The following is an 8,441-nucleotide window of genomic DNA, read 5'->3' as shown; positions in this document are numbered from 1 at the left end:
TCAGAACTTGCACACACAAAAATTGAAACAAGTCAGATTTCTCAGATGAGACTCCCTGACAAGAAACTCTACAAACAATACAGATGTCAAATAGACACAATTAGAAATTTTTAGAATCTCAGCATTAACTCTAGAGATGATTCACAAATGAGCAGCTAAATGCTAAACCTTTGAGGTGAGTAATTATGTTGCTCTATGTAGTCCCAATCTCCTCCTTATGATTGCCTCCTGTGAGTATATCATCAATTACTGGTAAACTTTCACTCCCTCTCCCACTGGTATCTTTTCCAATTCTTTTGCCAGCACATGGTAGCTGAGGTGGGTGAATGCTTGTACCCCTGAGGAAGCCCTGTGAAGGTGTATTGTTGCCCCCATACACAAAGGCAAACTGATGTTGATCCCCTCACTGCAATGGCACCATACAAAACACCTTTAATAAAATTTGGGTCCATCTGCAACAGTCTAACTCGGTGTTTGGTGGTTCCAAAGGACCACTGGCACCCTGGATTGTCATGCCAAGCTCAAGCTCTCCCTTTCAAGCCATCCAGTCCCAGCAAACTTAAAGGGAGTTCCCCTATTGCCATGGTAGCAGTCATGGTAGCTTCTTCTCTCAGTAACATGAGGCTAACTGCAATGATAATTACTGGCTGTGACACCCCTAACACAGTCACTACAGGCAAGGCTCTTTGGATGGGACAGTTCCTCAAGCAGTGGCATCTTGTTTAGTCAGGGCTGATATCTGAGCCCCAGTCCATTAAAAATGTTAGTAATTTGGTTTTGGGTCCAGGAGCTGCCTTCAATAGATGTCTCAGTTTCCATTATCAGTGAGCAGTGCAACATAAATCAAACTGCTGTTCCCCTGTGCACATCAAGGGAATGGAGCTTCCAGTTCCCCTATTCTGTTTGGCACACTTTCTTTCCTGCCTATGTCAATTAAAGGGAGTGTGCTCAGGCTCCAATTACACTTCTCTGCCCTTGGTTTCTCGGAAATTTTGAACTGCCATTGTAATACCACCTCTTCTAACTTGTCCAGGGGAAAACATCCAGCAGTTTTTAGAGATTCCCTTCTGCCAACCTAGTGACCAAATTGCCTCTTGCTTCTGCCAAGCCTGGCACAGGGAAGAATCCTGTGTGAAATCCTCAGAATAAACCAGGTGGCCCAGATTAGAAGACATATGAGCAGCAGCTTTGAGGTACTGCCATGATCTGGCATGCCTTTTCCAGCCCCAGTGCTCCTGGAGCTGTCTCAACCCTAAGCCTAACCCTAATGGCAGCTTGACACTGGGCCAGAGGTTCACACTGCCATAGGTGGCACAGAGTAAAGAGTGTGGAGCTGGCAATGGTGGCTCCCTGCCCTGATGCCCTTGTAATGCCTTTTCAAGTGCCAGGGTCCCTGGAGCTGTAGGCTCTCTAGATTGCTGAAGCCTAAGCCTAACCCTCAGGGCATCTTGTCTCTGGGGCTGAGGTCCCCATCCCTATGGGTGGTCCAGATTAGAAAGATGTAGGAGCAGCAATATTGGGGCCCTGATAGGATCACCTTGACATGCCTTTTCCAGCCCTAATGCTCCTGGAGCTGTAGGCTCTTTGGCTCTCTCAACCCTAACCTAGGTGGTTATTACCACCCTAAGCTAGGTAGTATTCAAAACTTTTCCTAAGTGGCAGAACACATATTTAAATGTACGGGCACACAAACCACTAATATAAAACCAGAAGTATTTAGAAGGAAGAAAGGGAGTTGAATATTTAATTCAGTGAGATGAAGGCCCAGAAAAACCCAGGAGTTTAGAAAAAAGGGGGACAATTCAGGATGAAATGGAAGCAGTGTGAATGATAGACCTCTTCTTAGCTATCAGACTGTGGTCCCTACTAAAAGAGACATCATATTTAACAGCCTTTAATTAATAAGCCATGTGGGGTAGCACAGGGCCGCAGAGCTGGCCCAAAGGTAGCAGATCAATGCAGACACTGGCTGGCAGTCCCCAACCCCAGCCAGGTGTTTCACCACATCAGACCTCCTGTCCTGCAGACTCACCTGCCTAACATTTGACTCTGCTTTATTTTTGACTGATATTTCCCTACTGAGCCATCCTGTTTTGCATAGCAGTGAAACAGCAAGAGGTAGCACACAATCTATTTGTCTGATGCTCCCTTTTTTAGGGACAATGGTGTTCACTGGACCATAAAGCAGAAGAGACATGCAAAGGCCCCTGCAGCATGCAGAGTTCTTCACCCCTGTCTGACGAGGCACTTTTGGGTGAAGTGAGCCCTGGGCACAGCCATGTGTGGAGCTGATGTTGCAAAACCAGACACTCTGCCTGTGATGTGCCAGCACAAATGAATTTGGGCTCAGGAAACAACAATCTCCTCGTCAAAGGTGTTGCCTTAGTAACAAGGACCACAGTACACAGCAAAAACTTCAGAAATTACAGCCCTGCTTTAAAGACCATCTACTTCCAAGCCCCTGTCATGGAAAGGGACACCTTCCACTAGACAGCTTGCTAAAAACCAGCCTGTCTTTGGACTCTTCCAGGGATGGGGCATCCAAAAGCTCTGTGGGCAACCTATTCATTGCCTCACTACCCCCACAGTAAAGAATTCCTTCCTGATACCTAATCTACACCTACCACATTTCAGTTTAAAGTCATTCCCTATTGTCCTAACAGTACATATCCTTGTCAAAAGTCCCTCTCCAGCTCTCTTGTAGCTCCTTTTAGGTACTGGAATCCTGTTCTAAGGTTTCTCAGGAGTCTTTGCTTCTCCAGGCTGAACAACCCCAACTCTGTCAGCCTCTCTCCATAGGCAAGAAGCTCCAGCCCTCTGATCATCTTCATGGCCCTCCTCTGGACTTGCTCGAGTGCATCCAAATCTTTCTTATGTTGCAGGGCCTCAGAACTGGACACTATATTCTGGATCAGGTTTCACCTTACTTACCTATTATGAACTCCTATAACTGGTGTTCATCAACATTCAGACTCTCACAATGTCTATTCCTTTAATCTCAATTGCAATATATAAAAATCCAAGCCTGGCTAACAATTTTTTTTTAAAATAATTTACAAATACCTTTTTGGTATTAAAAAGCTTGCAAATTGCTGTTCTGCAAGATGTTTAAAGGCTCTGTAAAAGCAGACATCAACAAAATAGAAATCTACTCCAGTTAATCCAAGTGCCTAAAAATAGGGTAGAAAACTGCTCTGCTGTGATAAACCTACATGTATTTATAAAGTCACAGAATTGCATCACAGCCACTGAGCCGAAAACTTCAACAATGACATTTAATATAAGACAGGGAAAAGTAAGTTTCAAAACTGAGACAGAACAGGCATAAAGTTAACACACATCTCCTGATGGCCCATGGATTGGTCAGTTTTCAGTAGTTCACCTGAAACACAAAGCCAGCATGGGATGCAGTCATCACAAAGCTGAAGGAGGCTCTGACCAGTCCAAACCTCTGGGACTGAGCCCTTTCCCCAGGCTCCAGAGGAGGAGGCTCATTTTGTGCCAGAGGAGAACACTTGCCCTCACAAAAGGGACCCAGCAGTGCAAACTTCAGCACAGTCTGTGTTTAGTTGTTCACAGTTTTTGGTCTCGTCCTTTCCACAGGGAGAAATATTTTTGGAAAGAACTCAAGGCATATAAAAAAATTCCTTTTTCCAGGGTCTGACAATGCTAAAAAGCCCTCTGTCCTCTGGTGCACCATAATAGACTATTTAACATATGTTTGGGGTGCAGTTAGAGATAAATGAGATTATGGAATCAGAGCTATGCAATAGTCAGGTCACCCAGTTACAGCAATCACTTTTGTCCCTGGAAATCATCAGGTCAGCACCAAAACCCCTTTAGCAGTTCTGCCACAGGACCTACAACAAAAGGAAAACTCCCAAGTAACCTTCTCCTCAACATCTAGTTGTGCTCCCAGCTGCAGGGCTGTTAGTTTAAGCAGATTATTTCAGACAGAAAGTAGCACATGCAAGAGGCCTGCAGCAGCCCTCTGTGACACAGGACACAAGAGCTGCCTTACAGAGAAACACTTCATATGATCAAGGAGATCTTTCCTCACACCTGCTGCATAGAGGGAGGTGTTGTACAAAACCACTCGTTGACAGGTTCACACTTTCCCCTGTGGCTCAGCACCCACTCCCAAGTGACAGTGCAGCGGTGTCCTGCACAAGCCAGGGGACATCCGGCTTCACCCTCTCCCAGCCAGCAGCCCTACCACAAACTATCACCTACTGCAAAAGCAGCTGCTTTATTTCCTTTCATTTCCCAAGAGGAAACAGCACAAAGTCATCTAAGCAGCTAAATGCATGCTGCTGTTATGCAAGTTTCTGCATCTGGATAACCAGTGCAGGCACAGAGTCCTGGCTGATGTCACACGCTGGGAAACGAAAGTACTTCCATCATATGTAGGAAAGAGTGTTGTGCAAAGTTATTCTATTGCTGTTCCATAAATATCCAGGACAGCTGGACACGTGTCAGCTGAGGCTGCACACAGCTGAGTGAGAGGCTGCCTGTCACCACCAGCCCAGACTGGCTGTGCACTGACCCATGGGCAGCACTGCACCCCGGGACACGGGAGGTGCTTGGTAGGGACAGCACACCAAAATCAGCCCTCGTGTCTGAACCCTCATGAACAGCCAGCTCTGAGTCTCTGTGTTTTATTTAGGTGGCACAAACCCCAGCTGGTTCCAGTGCATGGTCTGGTAATTAAAATTCCTCACAGAAAACATTTTATACAGCGCAATGTGTAAGAAAAATATTCCCACAAATGCATCTACATCTTCTAGTGCTATAAGGCATCCAGGTGTGGATTTAAACCACTTTTAAAAGTAAAAATTAAATATTTTCGAGTTTCCCACTGCACAGGCTCCAGGCCAGGTCTGTCAGAGCCCCTGTGTGCCCCAGAGGACTGCAGGGACAGACTGAGCAGCATAGAGTTGGGGCAGTGACTGCATCCCTCACCTCCCTCATTCATTTCAAACCCTCACCAGACTTTCAGAACCAAACCCCTCCTTTCCCACTCAAACCCAAACAGTTTTTAGCATCACCAGCTGACTGCTGCTGGGTATGAGATCATACCCAAGGAAACAAGTCCGGCAACAAACCCAGCAAATGAAGGTCACTGCTGCAGAGTAAAGCTATTGAGGTGTCTGAAGTTCTTTCTTCCCTCCAAGATCTATGTTCCGCCTGCTTTGCAGCTGTCATATTGCTTAAGTAAATCAATAGCCAATAGCTTCATTCATGTTCTGTAAAGAAAGACTTTTTGTTCTGGGTTATGCACAGAAGAAAAACTGTGGTCCATAAGCATCATGATACAATGTAGTCACTTCTATCCATCACACTCTGTGAGACAAAAAAGTGCAAACAACTCTACCTGAAAATATTCTGTCCCCAGTCATTACACATAAAAACATCTCCCAAATGATCTCTCAGATTTTAAATTGAAAACAAAATAAAATTTTTAAAATTAAATTTTAAAAATAAAAATAAAGCCTAATGGGGAAGGAAAAAACTTACCAGGGTACAATGACAAGTGCTTTGGTCCAGTCACGACCTGAACTTTAGGGGTGTGTGCTTGTGGGTTCAGCTCCAAACTTCATGACACTCAGTAGACACACAGATGTGCTGGCACCTGAGGTGGTCCTGCTTACTTAACTCTACAGATTTTAACTAAATCAGTATTATCTTTTTCTCCCATCCTGCCATAGTCAGACATTGCACAACCATGGTGAATTTTTCAATATTTTTAATTATTTGCATTTTTGACGGTTTAAGCAGGGCTGGTTCCAAACATCTTTGCAGAGCATGCCTTTGCTATGAATGCAAGCAGGCTCTAGCAACAGAGTTTAAAGGACATAGAAGGATGAGGTAGACAAGGACTGCTGCTGACAGCCAGATCCAGTTCTTGTCCACCTGCAGAGCTGAGCTGGAACTGGGGTGCTCGCGCCTCCCTTTTCACAGAGCCTGGCACCAAACCTTGGGAAAGTTGATTGAGATTAGAGGCTGCAGGTGCTTCTTCCCTGAAATTGTGTTTGCAACCACTAATTCTCTTCAGGGCAACATTTCTTTTCTTACCTTGCTGTTACCTGCTCATTTAAACCTGGAAAGGAGAGAAACATGGATGCTTACTCCTGCCTTCCCCAAGGGTAAGGAACACAGCACTAATCCATATGGGGCCAGACTGGTTTATTAACACAGGTCCTGATGACTCCTGGGCAAATGTTTACCAGCAGGAAACATTACAGAACCACAGAATATGCTGAATAGAAAGGGTCCCACGAGGATCATGGATTCCAGCTTTCAGCCCTGCACAGGACCATCCACAGAACTGCTGACAGTGTCTGTCATGAACTGAACTGAGGCTCTGGCCCTAAAAGCTCTACTGAACATGATTTCCAGAGGATTCAAATTGTGCAGCTATTTACAGATACATGGTTGAGGACCATTCACTGTATGTGTGAGATGGGAGCATTTCAGGTGAAGAGAAATTCCCCCTGAGGTGTTGTTAGTACCCATGTTTGCTCCTGAGCCATTGCTGAGGGAGTCAGACACCACACAATTGTCACCAAGCTCCTCAGGAGCTCTGTGGGCAGGGAGACAGCTGCTGTCAGCCAGCCATGGCTCTCCTGTCTGGGGCCAGGACCACTGGAGCCCCTTTTGCTGCCTCCACTGCGCCCTGAAAAGGGTGACCTCGGGTGACCCAAGCCATGTTTGCCATTTTCCCCCAGCCAGCCAGACAAAAGCAATGGAAGATGTAATATGTTTTGCACATTTGCCCAATGCAATTAGCAACAGGCTCTTAGCCCAGGGGCTGCATTGTCACACTCAGCTGGAGCCAGCTAAGCTGATTTGTCCATGGTCACAAAACTCCCCTTTCACAGGCCAGTGACTATGGTCAAAGGACAAACCATGTTGGCCCCAGCTGCCAAAAGGTCCACCCCCTCCACCTGGCCCTACAGGGAGATTGGAAATTTCCCTCTCACTGTTGGACCACCAGGTCCATGCTGCAGGAACTTCCAGGCTCTTTCATTCTCCTATTCTGCGCTGGAACTCTTCTGCCCCAGCTTGGCTGGCCAAGTGGCTAAAACACCCGTGCCAGCACTGCAGGCCAGTATTTGCAAACTACACAATGTACAAACACAGGCATAAGCATCCTTAATGTTGGCCCAGGGGAAAATGCTTGCACTCCAGAGTGCTCACCGCAAGGCACAAAAGGAGCATCAGCTCAGCAAACACAGGATGCTCCATACCCAGTCACTGAAAGTTTGCTAAAGGAGATACTGTGTTAACAATCTAAGAAAAAAAAAAAAAAAAAAAAAAAAAAAAAAAAAAAAGGGCGGGGGGCAGGGGAAAGAAAAGAAAAACTCTCTCCTCTTCCCGCCAAAAATTATGCAGCAGCAGGTCCACAGAGTGTCTGCCAGATGACCCGCTTGTCACACTCATAATTGCTTCCCATCTGGTGTCTGGAGCACACAAAGCCTGGCCGTTTGCCAGCGCAGGACGACGCACAAACTGGCCTACTTCTGGTGACACGGGCCCTGCAGACAGCGCTGATCCCCTGTTTCCGTATGGCTGAGGAGAACGTGCCATTCATTTGTAAATCGCCGGCGGCAGATTTATTGGGCTATTCGCCCCGCTCGGCACACTCACGCCTCTCCTTCGCTGCGCAGCCCCAGCCCCGGCGCCGGGGCCAGTCCTGTCGGACACCGAGTTGCCACAAACACCCGCTTGCCAGCGTGAGAAGCAGGCGAACAGGGACGCTGTCTGCCTGCACACCACTCAGCTTTGAGATGAGTGCAAGCCAGCTCATCCTTACATACACATGGAAGCACAGATCCAGCCGCTCTGGTTGGTGTACAAAGCTGTCTTTCCACCTAACGTGGTGGCACAGCTCGTGCTGTTCAGACAGCTCCTACAAAAGCTTTGAGATACTTTGCTTAGAAGTCTTCAATAAGCACTTTTCTCTGACTTTTCTTCATCTACTCTGCTGGTATGTCCTACTGATAATTTTTTAATTGTTTTTTATTTAATGCCTGCTGGTGTAAGAACTTGACATTCTCAGAAAGCTGAGCAAATATTCCTCAACCTCTGGACAAAACAGACCATTTTGAAGCAGGGTGCACAACACTCCAAGGGGTGCTCTGAAGCTCTGATGGTTGTGCAACCACCAAACATCACTTTTACAAGGAGTAACTATGACCAAGTAACTGCCCAAGAGTGGGCAAGGAAGTAAGTAAGAGAACTCTCCCTCTCCAAAAAAGAAAAGAACCCCCTTCCCCTCAGACTGACACAGGACAGTCACATGTATCCATCACTGCCAGCCAACACACAACCCATTCCCATCTTGTTTGCACTGAGGCCATCAGCATCCTCGCTTTAATCAGAGGGTGTGATGACACAGGAAATCAGAGGTCAGGTAAATAATCCAGAGGACTCTAAAA

This window comes from Oenanthe melanoleuca, chromosome 2 (assembly GCF_029582105.1).
Source record: "Oenanthe melanoleuca isolate GR-GAL-2019-014 chromosome 2, OMel1.0, whole genome shotgun sequence".
Classification (NCBI taxonomy): domain Eukaryota; kingdom Metazoa; phylum Chordata; class Aves; order Passeriformes; family Muscicapidae; genus Oenanthe; species Oenanthe melanoleuca.
This window is presented reverse-complemented; position numbering follows the sequence as displayed.